The sequence below is a fragment of the Anthonomus grandis genome, chromosome 1, assembly GCF_022605725.1.
Source record: "Anthonomus grandis grandis chromosome 1, icAntGran1.3, whole genome shotgun sequence".
NCBI lineage: Eukaryota > Metazoa > Arthropoda > Insecta > Coleoptera > Curculionidae > Anthonomus > Anthonomus grandis.
Window position 1 is genome coordinate 44,788,173 of NC_065546.1, and position 14,091 is coordinate 44,802,263.

A 14,091-nucleotide genomic window follows, 5' to 3' on the forward strand; every position below is an offset into this window, starting at 1 on the left:
TTTGTACGTTTTTAAAGCCACTTTTTAATCACTTATTATTTTGCTTGAGGTGTTTTTAAAGTTGAGCCATATATTTAACACCTTGTAGAACTCGTCAAAAGAAGTTAATATACCGAAAGTATCCTATATAAAAGTTGCATATTAAGAAATTTACTTCACTTCGTTTTAACAAAAATTATTCAAAATTGTCACCATTTGTGCAATTAACACATAATATTGCTTGGCGAATTAACGATTCTTTACAAGCTTCTTCTAACTTCAACTTCACAAATTCTGGTATCTACGAATTAAATCCCGAGGATGTTCAATACGCTCCTGAAACTCCTCTGGAGTATCTACTGCTTCATCATGATACATCAACTTTCTTAAATAGTCTCACAGAAAAAATCCCAAGGCGTTAGATCTGGGGAGCGAGGAAGGCAAAAAATGGGTCCATTGCACCCTATCCATCTATTTGGAAACTCACTATTTAGATGTTCATGAACTTTTTCGTTCACGACCTATTCTGTCTCACATTTAGAGGAACATCTTCTAAAAATTGTGTCAAATTTCACCGATTAGTCGAGGTGGAAAAAAATAGGCTCCCATAAGCATGCTGTTTACCATACCAGCTCAAACATTTAGTCAAAACCTATATTGGAAATTATATCTATTAAGATTTCTACTGCCCAAACATGAATGCTGTGGAACTCTTCTAGGATGATCTTTAGGTTGTATCACTTGTACCCGTTAATAATGATAAGAATAGTACTGTTCTTGTCGTATTGTCTTACACACTGTACTAACAGAAACTTCAACTTAAGTTGTTATACTATTTTTTTCTTTTCTATTTAATAAAATTCAAAAAGAAACACAAGAAATGTAGTTACTGATTAGGAAATGTTCGGATCATGGCCAGAGAAGCCACTTGGAGTTTCTCTGGATAATTTCCTGGATCTCGGTTTTTCAAAAACCAGTTTCAAGTTGATATATTTAATAAGAGAAAATTTTCTAGAGGTACCAAGAATTTCAGAAGGAAGGCCACATGTAACATTCTGAACCATTAGACAAATTGAAGTTTCTTTTTCTTATTAAAGAGGAAGAAGAAGAAAAGAAAGGAAAAGACAAGGAAATAGAGGAAGACGTAGTGGCATATATCAAATGAAGCGTATAGAAGCAAAACCAGACATTTGACATTTTCCAAAAAAATTAGTTAAAGATGGATTTTATATAGAAAAGTTGTTGACAATATGATTTTGTCACCATCAGGTGCATAAGTAGACATTTTAAAGCCTTTATTCATGATTTAAATCTAGCATTAGATGCAAAAGCAGACATTTATGTGAGCCCCCTAGGTGCAAAAGCAGACATTTGCTTTTTAGCCAATCAAAGCGTGACTTTGTCTAGTCACGTGGACCTGCAAGCAGCGTGGCGCCATTATTTTTCCAAATTAATCAGTTTGAGGTAAAACGTGGTACGACAAAGAGTATAATAAAATAATTTTGTAAGATTTTTCAAGCGAAAAAAAATTATTTAGTAAAAAAAGTACATGACGACATGGATAGTGACATTACTATTGAGTCTAGTCCAGCAGGCAAGGGTCGAAAAAGACTGGTTAATAAGCAGGAATGGAAAAGAGAAAAATCCAAAATAAAAACGTATGTTTACTTAAGAATTTTTTATTAGTGCATTCTATAGCGACAATTTTCGTTTTTAGATATTCACGAAAGTGCCTTTCTGAATTTCCCACGTGTGGTCAATTCAAAATTAAAGAAAATGTTCGAAATAAACCAAAGACAGTCAGTGTGCAGTACAAAATTATCACTCCAAAAGGACAAATTTCTGTTTGTAAAAAGACATTTGTGGCTATACTGGGTGTTGGAAAAAATCGAATTGAAAGAATACTGAAACAATATCACGAGACAGGTGTTTTACCAGTTGAAAGAAGGGGAGGAGACTGTGTTTCAAACAAATCAGCCCATAAAAAACAGGCCGTACAGCATTTTATTGAATCCATAACTTGTTGTGAGACTCATTACGCGAGGAATCAAACAGTTATTAGAAGATACTTACCTTGTGAACTGAACATAGTGAAATTGTGGAAGATGTATAATTCAAAAGTGAACGAACAGTTAAAAGTCAAACAGTGTTTTTTCAGATATAATTTTGTACGAAAGTACAACATTGGCTTTGGATGACCAAAAGTTGATGTTTGTTCCAAATGTCTACAATTTTCGGAGAAAATAAAAAAAATCACCGATCCACACGAAAATGTAAAGACAATAACAGAACAGCGTGTACACAAACTACGCAACAAAGCATTTTATGACTTGCTAAGAGATACCAATCCCAGAATTGAAATATTTTCGTTTGACTGCCAAAAATTCCAGACCAAGCTTGTTATTTTAGTATGCAGATCAACCTCTATAATTTTACTGTAGTAAGTGGATATTCAAAGTCCAGTCTTAACCCTCAAACAGTAAAATCATTCATATGAGATAGTTTCCGCCGTTTTTAACACTCTTAAACATTTCAGTTTTAATCAAGAGATCGAGCAAGTACGTTTAGTAGCCGATGTTTGTGGGGGGCAAAATAAGAATACCACAATAGTTGGGATGATTCAATACTGGCTGCAATGCTGTTCTCCCCCCAATGTGAAATGTGTAGAACTTATATTTCCCATTGTTTTGATTTCAATTTGAGTATTTACTCAAATTGAAAGAAAGGTGAAAAAATGTTCCACTATTATTGATCCAGAAACTTACATCAATATTATAAAAGAATATTCCACAGTGTTAAAGATGGGAGAAGATTACTCAGTTTTTGACTGCAAGACTAAAGTACAAAAAGTGGTTAAAACTCCTGCAACCTGGCATTTTCGGTTTCAACCATCGAAAAGACTAATATTTAAAAAAATTAGTAATGGGTTAGTTTTGATGAAAGGTGAACCATTTTATAAAAATAATATTTCTGATGCCAAGAGTCTTTGTAAAAGGGGAAAGAAAATCTCTCAAATTAATTTGCAACAATTAAGGGTAGGCAGGAGCTTAAAACCTGATAAAATCAAAAGCATATCTGCTTTATTAGCTAAGCACTATGAGGAAGACTGTGCACACAGACTGACGAACACCTTAATTTTTTCAAACAAGCATTTGATTTTGAAAACCCTCATGATCTAGATCATCTAGAGGACCCTGAAGAGGAGATTATCTCTGATAATGAGGATGAAGATTTAAGAATATAAATTTTGTTATTTTGTTTAATAAAAGCATTACCTTTAAAATTCGTTTTTGTTTTATTGCAAAGGCTTATTATTTTTTGACACCATAGAATTTTTTTTAATTATAAATTTTATAATAATAAAGAAACTTTTTTTTTTAATTTTATTCTCTAGTCTCATTAAGAAAATAATCACAACAGAAAAAAAAATAAGATGCAAAAGCAGATATTTACTGGTCTAAGGTGCAAAACACATATCCATTTTTTTTTTCAAGATATTTTTTTACTGATAAGGTATATTTTTATAAGTAATACAATATTATTAGCTACCAAAATTTCAAATATTTTATTCAAAACCGGAAGTTAATTAGGTAAAAATTGGCAGGTTTTTCCCGTTTTACTCAAAATGGCTTATATGTCAAATGTCTGGTTTTGCTTTTATACGCTTCAAATTAAGACTGCAAAGTTCTTCACCAGAAAATGCCTTACTGATAATTTCACTGAAGAAACTCCAACGAATTAAATCGCAACCATATTAATGCCAAATCGTCAAACGAATGAATTACTGCTTGATAATTGTTTTTTTAGAAACCGAAATTTAAATCCAGATAGGAATTTCAATTATTTAGTGTTATCGTGTTTCAGGTGTAAACTGATTTTCTTACTGAAGAATTTCTCGATAAGTCAAATAGGATTTTCCAGGTCTATATTTATCTTTTTTCCACTAGGATGTAATTTAGAAGACTGTATCTGATTCTGGAAGAGATTAAGGCGTTGATCAGTAGCCAATATTAGTTAGACCAGCTATGAACGGTTCCAGCTACTAAAACAGTACTGGCGATTTTCTAAGAGAATTTGAATAACTTTATCTAACAATTGCAATGAGGAGCTGCGTGTCATCAGGAAAAGAAAAATGTCTGAAATATCGGGAGGTTAGAAATATCAATGAATCATTTTCTTCAGGTATAAGGTAGATTTTATTAAAGACATTTGGAAGCATTATTTAAAATTACTTGAACTGAAATTATTTTCTTTTTGGCGGTACTTAAAACCAATTTTTATTCAGTTAGTTTTATCTTCAAACAGTACCATTTTAAGGTAGTTTAATTATTTTTTTTAGGATTTAAACGTTAGTTTTAATATTTTTATGCACTGGAAGCCATTCGTTGGTTTTCTTTGTTCTTTTAGTCTTATTTTTTGGTAATTTTACAGGGAAAAAACAGACCGTCTGTTGGCATTTTATATGAGATTTATATCAAAAGGGGCTGGCGCATGGAATAGGGAAATTTATGATAAAGAAGTTAAAAGCCCCTCCTGATGCCTGCTGCTTGGATCTTACAGCAAACGGATTTTATAATGTAAGTTCTTCGGGCTCAGACAATATGCATGAAACTTTAATATCCAAATACTTCATTAAATAATATACCTCAGGCTGTTCTTCTATTTTGATAGTTTCATTTAAAACATTCAGCAGCAAAAGAAGATTCAATGCAAATTGCGCGAATAAGAAAATGCCAGTAAAATAACATAAATTAACAATAGAACGTTTAATAAGGACCAAATATAACATTCATTGAAATATCCATGCAGTCGGGATGCTGCTGCTTTCTCTTCTTCATATACGCACTTGGGAGGGAGAAGGTAGACCCTTTACTCGTTATTTATCCGGTGCAAGCAGGGCGCCTGCCCAAGGGCAGGGAAAAGAGTTTTTTTTTTATTTGTCAGCGACGGCAGAGTTAAGTTAGCGTCGCGACGCTCACCGGCGTCACACCAACCGACCTAATCTGTTGCATCCGCGTGCTGTTCTGCCGTAAAACAACCGGCGTTTTAGAGGTTACCACAGTGTGAAAAAAAGCCGGCTGGACCTCCAAAAGTGTTGGTTAAGTGAATTAAGTGTGTAAAAAAAATTTAAAAAGTGAGGTAAGAATGCTTGTTTGTTTCGTATATTTTTTACAGAAAATTGAGATAAATATGATTTTTATTTTGCTTTGTTAACATTCACAGATTTCACCTTCATTTTAGTCCGAAAAAACCCTCTCTTCTTCATTTAAATCTCACAATAAGGAAAACTAAGTTGAAACCTTCTGTCGCCTCTTAACTTGGGATACACCAGTCGTACATGCAGCAGTTATTTAAAAAACCTACAGAATTACGTTAAGAATCTGTTAAGTCGTAATAAAACACTCCAAGCGTCTGGAAAATAGAAAAACTGATTCTAAAAGCCTGGAATAAAACAAAACTTTATTTTAATTGCTTCAAATATTTAACAAATTACTCCATAAACCTGGAAAACTATAAGAAACTCCAAAAACATGCCAATTTCCCAAATTTAAAAGAAACTTAAAAACGCAATAGCGTTAAATAAAAACATTATATTGAAATCTTATACATATATTGCAAATATCTTCATGACATCGAAAAATTACCTCAAAATCTTGGAATGAAACAAAATTTAATTACAAATGCCTGGTAAATAATATAGAAATACTCAAAAGCTCTGGAAACTGTTAAAAGTTATTTAAAAAATTCTAAAATTGAAAACCAAAACCTATTTTAAAATATTAAAATTTAAATAAAAGTGATTTGAAATACCTGGAAGACGTGGAAAATGATTCGAAAGTCCTGGCTTGAATAATATAAAAATATTTAAAAAATCTTAAATTTGAAACAAAAACATTCTAAAACATTAAAATTAAAAGAAAAATTATTTGAAATAGTTGGAAGACGTAATTGACCCAAAGTCCCGGAATAAAATAAAACTTAATCCAAATGCCTGGAATATCATAAAAATACTTAAAAAATCTGAAAAATGTTATAACTTCCAAAAGTTGTGAAAATAAAAATTGAAAACAAAAAATTATTTTAGAACACTAAAATTAAAAGATAAATTATTTAAAATACTTGGAAGATGTGGAAAATGACCCTGAGATCTAGGAATAATGTTATATTTTATTTCAAATACCTGGAATATTGTAAGAATGCTCGGAAAATCTGGATTATTAAAAAAATTCAAATTTTTGGAATTAAAAATTGGAAACAAAACTTATCCTAAAACATTAAAATTAAAAGAAAAATTATTTGAAATACTTGAAAGATGTGGAAAATGACCCTAAAGTTCAGGAATAAAACAAAACTTTATTTTAAATTCCTGAAATAATAAAAAAATTACTTCATAAACCTGGAAAACTATAAGAAAATCTAAAAACATGCCAATTTCCCAAATTCGAAAAAAAAACTTACGCAAAACGCAATAGCGCTAAATTAAATAAAAACATTATATTGCAATCTTATAGATATGTTGCAAATATCTGCATGACATGGAAAAATTACCTCAAAATCTTGAAATAAAACAAAATTTGATTACAAATGCCTGGAATAATATAGAAATACTTAAAACCTCTAGAAACTGTTATAAGTTATTTCAAAAATTCTAAAATTGAAAACCAAAACCTATTTTAAAATATTAAAATTAAAAAAAAGTGATTTGATATACCTGGAAGACGTGGAAAATGATTTCAAACTCCTGGAATAAAATTAGATTTTATTCCAAATGCCTCGAATAATATAAAAATATCCAAAAAATCTGGAAATTTTTAAGAATTTTAAAAATTCTGAAATGCAAAATTTGAAATAAAAACTTATCCTAAAACATTAAAATTAAAAAAAAATATCTGAAATAGTTCAAAATCTTGAAATAAAATATGATTTAATGCAAATGCCTGGAATATCATAAAAATACTGAAATAATCTGAAATATGTTATAACTTCCAAAAAGTGTAAAATTAAAAATTGAAAACAAAAAATTATGTTAGAACACTAAAATTGTAAGATAAATTATTTAAAATACTTGAAACATATGGAAAATGACCCTAAAGTTCAGGAATAAAACAAAACTTTATTTTAAATTCCTGAAATAATAAAAAAATTACTTCATAAATCTGGAAAACTATAAGAAAATCCAAAAACATACCAATTTCCCAAATTCAAAACTAAATCATTTTCAAATATTAAAATTAAAAAAAAAGTGATTTGATATACCTGGAAGACGTGGAAAATGATTTCAAACTTTTAGAATAAAACTAGATTTTATTCCAAAAGCCTGGAATAATATAATAAATATGAAAAAAATCTGGAAATTTTAAGAATTTAAAAAATTCTGAAAAGCAAAATTTGAAACAAAAACCTATCCTAAATTTTATCCTAAGACAAAAAATATCCTAAAATTATTATCCTAAGACATCAAAATTTAAAAAAAATTATTTGAAATAGTTGGAAGACGTGATAATTAATAAAATTATTAAATAAAATTATATTTTATTCCAAATATCTAGAATATTGTAAGGATGTTTGAAAAATCTGAAAAATTAAAAGAAAAAAAATTCAAGTTTTTGAAATTAAAAACTTATCCTAAAAGAAAAATTATTTTAAATACTTCAAACACGCGGAAAATTACCCTAAGGTTCAGGAATAAAACAAGATTTTATTCCAAATGCCTGGAATAATATAACAATGCTCGAAAAAAGATTCGGAAAATGTTAAAATTTATTTCAAAAATTTAGAAATTCTGACTTTAACGACTGAAAAGAAAAACCTACTTTAAAACATTAAAATTATTATTATTTTTTTTAATTCATTTATTGACCTTGTGCTGAGCACATTTCGTCACGAAAAGCCTCTATAATTTTTTAGTATTTAAACTGAATCGGACATCACAAACGACCATGCCAAGTCTGGGACTCGAACCCAGGGCCACACGACTGCTAGGCAGGTATACATATACCCACCGCGCTGCCGGGGCCGACAACATTAAAATTAAAACATCCATTTTTCGAAATAATAATAATTTCTCGAAAATGTCGGGGATTATTTTGGCTTCCAATGAGTTTGGAAAATGCCACAGTTTGTAAATGTACTTTCATCGGTTCATATTACATTTATAATAAATTTAAATCATATATTGCTAATGATTCGTAAAATAACTGCCAGTTTTGACTAGAATACTAACAAAACATAGAAATATTTAAAACGTGTGATATTTCTGATAGTTTATATATTGTCTTGTCAGCTTCAGTGGCAAGTTAAATTTTTTTTCCAAAAATGCAGATTTTTGGAAAAAATAAACATAACTTGTGATACATTGTTAAAAAGGTAACTTTGCACAGATTTTAAAAATGTAAAAATCCAATAAAGCGCCAATAAGAAAAAACAGAATTGATGATAGTTGGCAAAAGACGAAAGGTCGTATTAAAAATCTAAAAACATCATCATGTAGCACGAAAAAAGTGGCAATGAAAAGTGCAAATTATTTTAAAATCGGATGAGAAAAAATAAAATTGATTTTTTAAAATTTCTTCGGATATATTCAAAACCATTTGGAATTTTAAAATTTTTTAAACAGCATTTTGTTAAGCTTAAAAATTCTCAAGTTAATTTAACCATGCCGCAATTTAACCATGTTTGTATCTTTTATAGATTTAAAGATCTCCATGTTAAGGATTGAATTTGAAACATACTGTATACTGCAACAGCTTTTCATGCTTTATAAAGCTCAGATTTGTTCATCTCCTTTAAATAGAAGATATATAGCTCTCTTATATAGGCTCGTCTTATAGGAGATTCAGATATAACTAGAATCTTGGACAGTTTGGCGCATAGAAAGAAGTTGGTAGACCTAACTCGTTGTTTCGCAGATCTGTTTTACTGATACCATTATCGACCCATACATCTAGAGCTATACACACTCAACGCGCAGATGCAAATTGCGACTCATAAATATCGAGTGCATTTGCAGACTTGTAGAACGTCGCTATATCGGAACTCCTTTTTATGGAGAAGTGCAAGTTTGTAAAATCAACTCCTAAAGCAGGTTCGCACTTTCCCAAACATTACAACTTGCAGAACTTTAAGAAAAATATTTAGAAACAACTTCGTAGCACTGGCTCTACTGTTGATCTATTGGGTTTGCCCTTTAATAGCCTTTATAAAATATTCCGTAAAAAAAATGTGTCTATAGTGATTGTACCTGGTGATTTCAAGTCTTTTTAGTATAATTTATAAACAAAACATTGCATGACAGTAAAAAATGATTTGTGCGTGATGAGAAGTCTGGTCCGTATTTTCCATTTTTTGTAGATAAATTTGGACTACAACATTTGTAGTGATGCGAGATCTGGCATATCTTTTTAGAAAAATCTTAAGCCGAAATAATTCAGTGAAAAATTATTAAATTTCAAAAAATTGTAGTAAAAACACTATACAGATCGTATTATCGTGAGCTACGTATTACCCAAAATAATGGCAACACCGCTTGGTTGCGGCTTGCAGGCGGCGGAATTTTTCGTTTTTATTTTTTGAACCGGGAGTTAGCAGGCCTCACTTTGCTGTGTTACTGCACGTTGCATTAATAATTTTTGAGCTTTATTTTCGTGTTTTTTTCACTATGGCTGTTTATACCCCTTCCGAAAGAGTTCAACTGATTAAATGGTTTTATGGAGGCAATTCGGCAGTACAATGTAGAGATTTGTTTTCAGTGACATTTGAGAATAGACCGATTCCTTGTGCAAAAGCGGTTTTAAATGTGGTTACAAATTTTGAGACATCTTTTTGTCTTTAAGATTGTAAAAAATGCCATATAAAACGTCAAGAACCACCTGTTGAAGTGGTCCAGGATATAGAACGGCGGGAAGAAATGGTTTGCAGTACCCTAGAACTTGTTTTGACACGGTCCACTAGAAGTGTTGGAGAGAAACTGGGAATGAGCAATAAAATTGTTGCTGGTATCTGGAAAAAATATGGGTACAAATGTTTTAAGTATTCAAAAACTCAGGAAATATTTTCCTGAAGACCAGTAGCGAAGAATGGAATTTTGTAAAACCATGATGGAAAAGGCAAATGAAAACGAAAATTTTTAAAAAAATATTTTGTCTTCTGATGAATCTTCTTTTCCATTACATGGCAAACATAATCCTTCCATTGTTCGTTATTGGTCTCAGGAAAACGAACACAGAAGTTTTCAGTTTCGTACCCAGTATCCTCAGAAATTGAATGTTTGGGCAGGTATTTTGGGCGACAATGTTATAGGGCCATTTTTTATTGATGGCACTTTAAACGCCCAAAAGTTCCTTGAGTTGCTGCAAAACCAAGTTCGTCCTATCATTCAAATCCTACCTAATGTAGATCTGGGATCGGTTTATTTTCAGCAAGATAGCTGTCCTGCTCATAACGCGGCTAGGGTAAAAGAATTTTTAACAAATACTTTTCCTAACCGCCTTATTAGTGGGACTGGCGATATTAAATGGCCTCCTAGATCTCCAGATTTGTCTCCAAATGACTTTTATCTGTGGGGTTACCTTAAGCAGACCATTTACAAGCTTGAATTTAGTAGGCCAACAAATTTAGAGGAGTTGCGAAATAAAATTGTCGAAGGTGCCAATTCCATTTTACCTGAAACTCTTTTGGAGGTGCGAAATAGCTTTTACGATAGGTTAAGTTTTTGTTTAGCGAAAGAAGGCGGTTTATTTGACCCTTATATTTAAAAAATTATATGTTGTTAAGTTTGTTTATTAGAGTTTTATTTCTGATTTTTTATTATATATTTATCAGAGTTGATATTTTATTTTTTATTAGAATAACGCTTTAATTTTTATTATGCAAAACACAGCATATTAAACATTTTAAGATTACAATTCTATGCGGGTTTTACACATTGTTATGTCTGTAAAACCCGCATTAGAATAAATATTTTTAAAATGCCTGGATTTTCGCGTAATATTTTGGGACATTTTGTCGCCAAACGACGCAGCTCCCACGAAAGTCAGATGTTTACTTATCCCGTCATTGGGCCGGCCGGGGCGGTGCTCTGTCGCAGGAACTCGTACACGCGCGACGTTGCGAAATTTCGCCTCTATGCGGTTTCCTATAAGTAACGAATGAAAACACGATCTGTATACAACTATTTCACAGAATATGCACACTAACACCACGATAATTGAATAAATAATTTAAACAAATGTCTGTCTCTGAGTTCGAACCTCTGACAAAAAATTTTTTTTTCAACAAAACAAACAACGTTCGGACCTTGTAAACTAGTTACAAGAGATGTGCTACTTATATTCAATATACCATCATCATTGGCCAGATTGAATAAATTTCTTATGCAAACCGTTTTTGGTCTTGGAAGAAGAAACCGAAAGTAATGAATAATGCGCCATTGTGTTCGTATCATCAATCGGTAGCCCTTGGTGACGCTCAAAAGAGACTAAATTTGCTTAAAGTACATAAATACGATTCACGATAAGCAGTTTACATTTTATTAGGTCTTGTTTCCTCTTTTGTTATTTATAAGGTTAACTTCATTATAATTAACCATGTCATAGAAAAAGATGCAGATAAGAACTCAGAGTTTTATGTGAATGACGTATATGACTCTGAAGGAGGTTTTTTTACAGTTTCACCTAGAAGAATTCCATTATTGATACTGACACCATAAAACGTGTAATATTTAATACACATTTGTGGTTATATCGTAATATCTAAAAGTAAAAACTTGACTTTCTTATTCAATTTAATATTAAGAATAATCATTAATAAAGATTAAATTTTAAACAACAATAAGTGATATCACGGATTTATAAATAAGCGTGAGGAAAATTAATATTATATAGATATGTAAAGATAATCACTTTTTAATTATTAGTAATCGGTAATGATAGCAATATATAAAATTTGTCAGATTAACTAATTGTTTACGATTTGAGGTGTTGATTTTTTCAAGGAAAATTATTTAAAATAATTACTTCCAGGCAATTAAATCTACATTTTAAGCTTTAAAGCGTTAAACGATCTGAGATATTGGTTCTGTAACTGCCTGGAAGAAAAAAATTAATCTTCTTCTTATTCATATTTTTTATTAATATAAATGTAATAAATAATAATTATCAGCTTTTTTAAAAATTAACAGAAATGGTACAATAATAATAATAATGCTAGAGAATTTTAACAAGCACAGAAAACACTACTAAGGCAGCACAACTACCAGCGCGTTTAAATTAAAATAGTTTAAATAAATATGATAAAAAATATTTAATTAAAATCCTTTTGCAATACTTACATCTAGAAACATACAAGAAAAATATTACTTACATTAAAATAATGCAACAAACAAAGATTTATAATATTTTTACTCTGATATAAAAATAGTAAACATTATCTCATTTTTTCTTTAGTACGAGTAACTAGTAAATGTTTACGAAAAGCAACTTTTAAGATAAATAAAATCAAGTGATTTTATATAAGTTTTACAAAGTTGTTTAAATTTTGATTTTTGATTGTCTTTATTTCGTATGGTAAGGTATTAAAAAAATTTGAAAGTCATGTCGTCCCCTCAATGCCAAAACCATACGAATGTGCACATTTTCAATTTTTCGCCTATATGCCAAAATAATAAATGTGCTCTCTTAAAGAAAATAAATAAAAAAATTAAAAATCAATATAAATTTAATTTCTAACTTGAACAGTGACCAATCCTAATTATACATCAGCGCTCTAAAAAAAAGGGTATATTTTTAGGGCTCATTCTAATATTAAATGGAGGTTTTCTCAAAACTACAAATTTGCACATTCGCGGTTTTGGCATTAGAGGGACGATGTATGTTATACATTTTCGTGAAACTTTTTTTTTATATTTCAGCGACTTTATGTGATATTTGTCGAGTTTAGAACGGATTTGAACTTATTTCATTGATGATTTTGAAGTGCTTACAACATTTATTTTTCACCTCTTTCACCCAAGAACAGGGCTAAGTTCAGGACTATATCCAACACATCGTTTATATAAATTAAGAATAGATTGGGACCCAACATTGTTTCTTGCGGAACCCCGCATTCTAATAGGCTTTCAGAACTCATGTGTCTTCCAACAGTTACTCTTTGTGTTGGACCTGCAAGTTAGCTTTTTAGTAGTTTAAATGTCAAAGCCCCTAAAGCCCAATAATTTTTTTAAATAGGAGAGTGTAGTCCACGGTGTCAAATGCTTTCTTTAAGTCTGAAAATATTCCCATAGATGGAATAAAGTTGCCGAAGTCAATAAATATATTTATTGTCACTAGTTCTAATAAATCATCCGTACTGCGATTGTCTTGAATCAAATTGATTGTTCCGTAAGATATTATTTTTATTTAAGTAACTCATTATTCTAGTTTTAAGTAGTTTTTCGTATATTTTAGAAAATGAAGAAGTGAGATAAGACGGTAGTTTGTAGCTAGTTGCTTATCCTCTCCCTTAAAAAACGGCTTAATATTTGAGGCCTTACAAAGATCTGGGACTATGCCGGTCTCAAATGATTTATTGAATATATACAGCAATGGTTTCACTATTAGGATTTAAATATTTTTAATTAAGAAAGGTGTTATATTGTCTTGTCTCGGTGCTTTATTAATTCAAGTCCGTTCATAGGGTACAAAAGAAATGAAGACTTTGACCTATATTTGAAGAGCATAACTTCTAAAGGGTCTAAGTGCAAAAAAGCTAAAGTTTGAGAAAATCGGTAAAAACACTTTAAAATCTTAATAAAACCACTGAGGTATATATTTTCTTTATTTTAGTTTTGTTAGTTTATACAGTATTATAATATAAAATACTAACATGAAAATAAACTTAAAGCGAATGCATGAAATTTAAAAAAAAACACAAAAGAAAATGAAACATCCTTAAAGGTATCTAAGAGCCAATATTATCTGTTTGCAAAAAGGATCTAAGCTCGTTGCTTATGTCACTTCATTAGGTACTGGTAGAAGGCGTTTGGATATCCAAAGCTTGATGTGTCTTCTCTATAAGTTTGTCGTAAAAAGGCAGATGTTTGAGAGGAATATAGTCCATCATATCTTCTAAATTTTT

The 14,091-nt window shown here is 30.5% G+C and overlaps 1 pseudogene; it reads left to right on the forward strand.

Annotated features, from left to right (window-relative positions):
* The first annotated feature begins 1,536 nt into the window (after positions 1 to 1,536).
* LOC126734534 (uncharacterized) lies at positions 1,537 to 12,940 on the forward strand (annotated as a pseudogene).
* Positions 12,941 to 14,091: the final 1,151 nt, after the last annotated feature.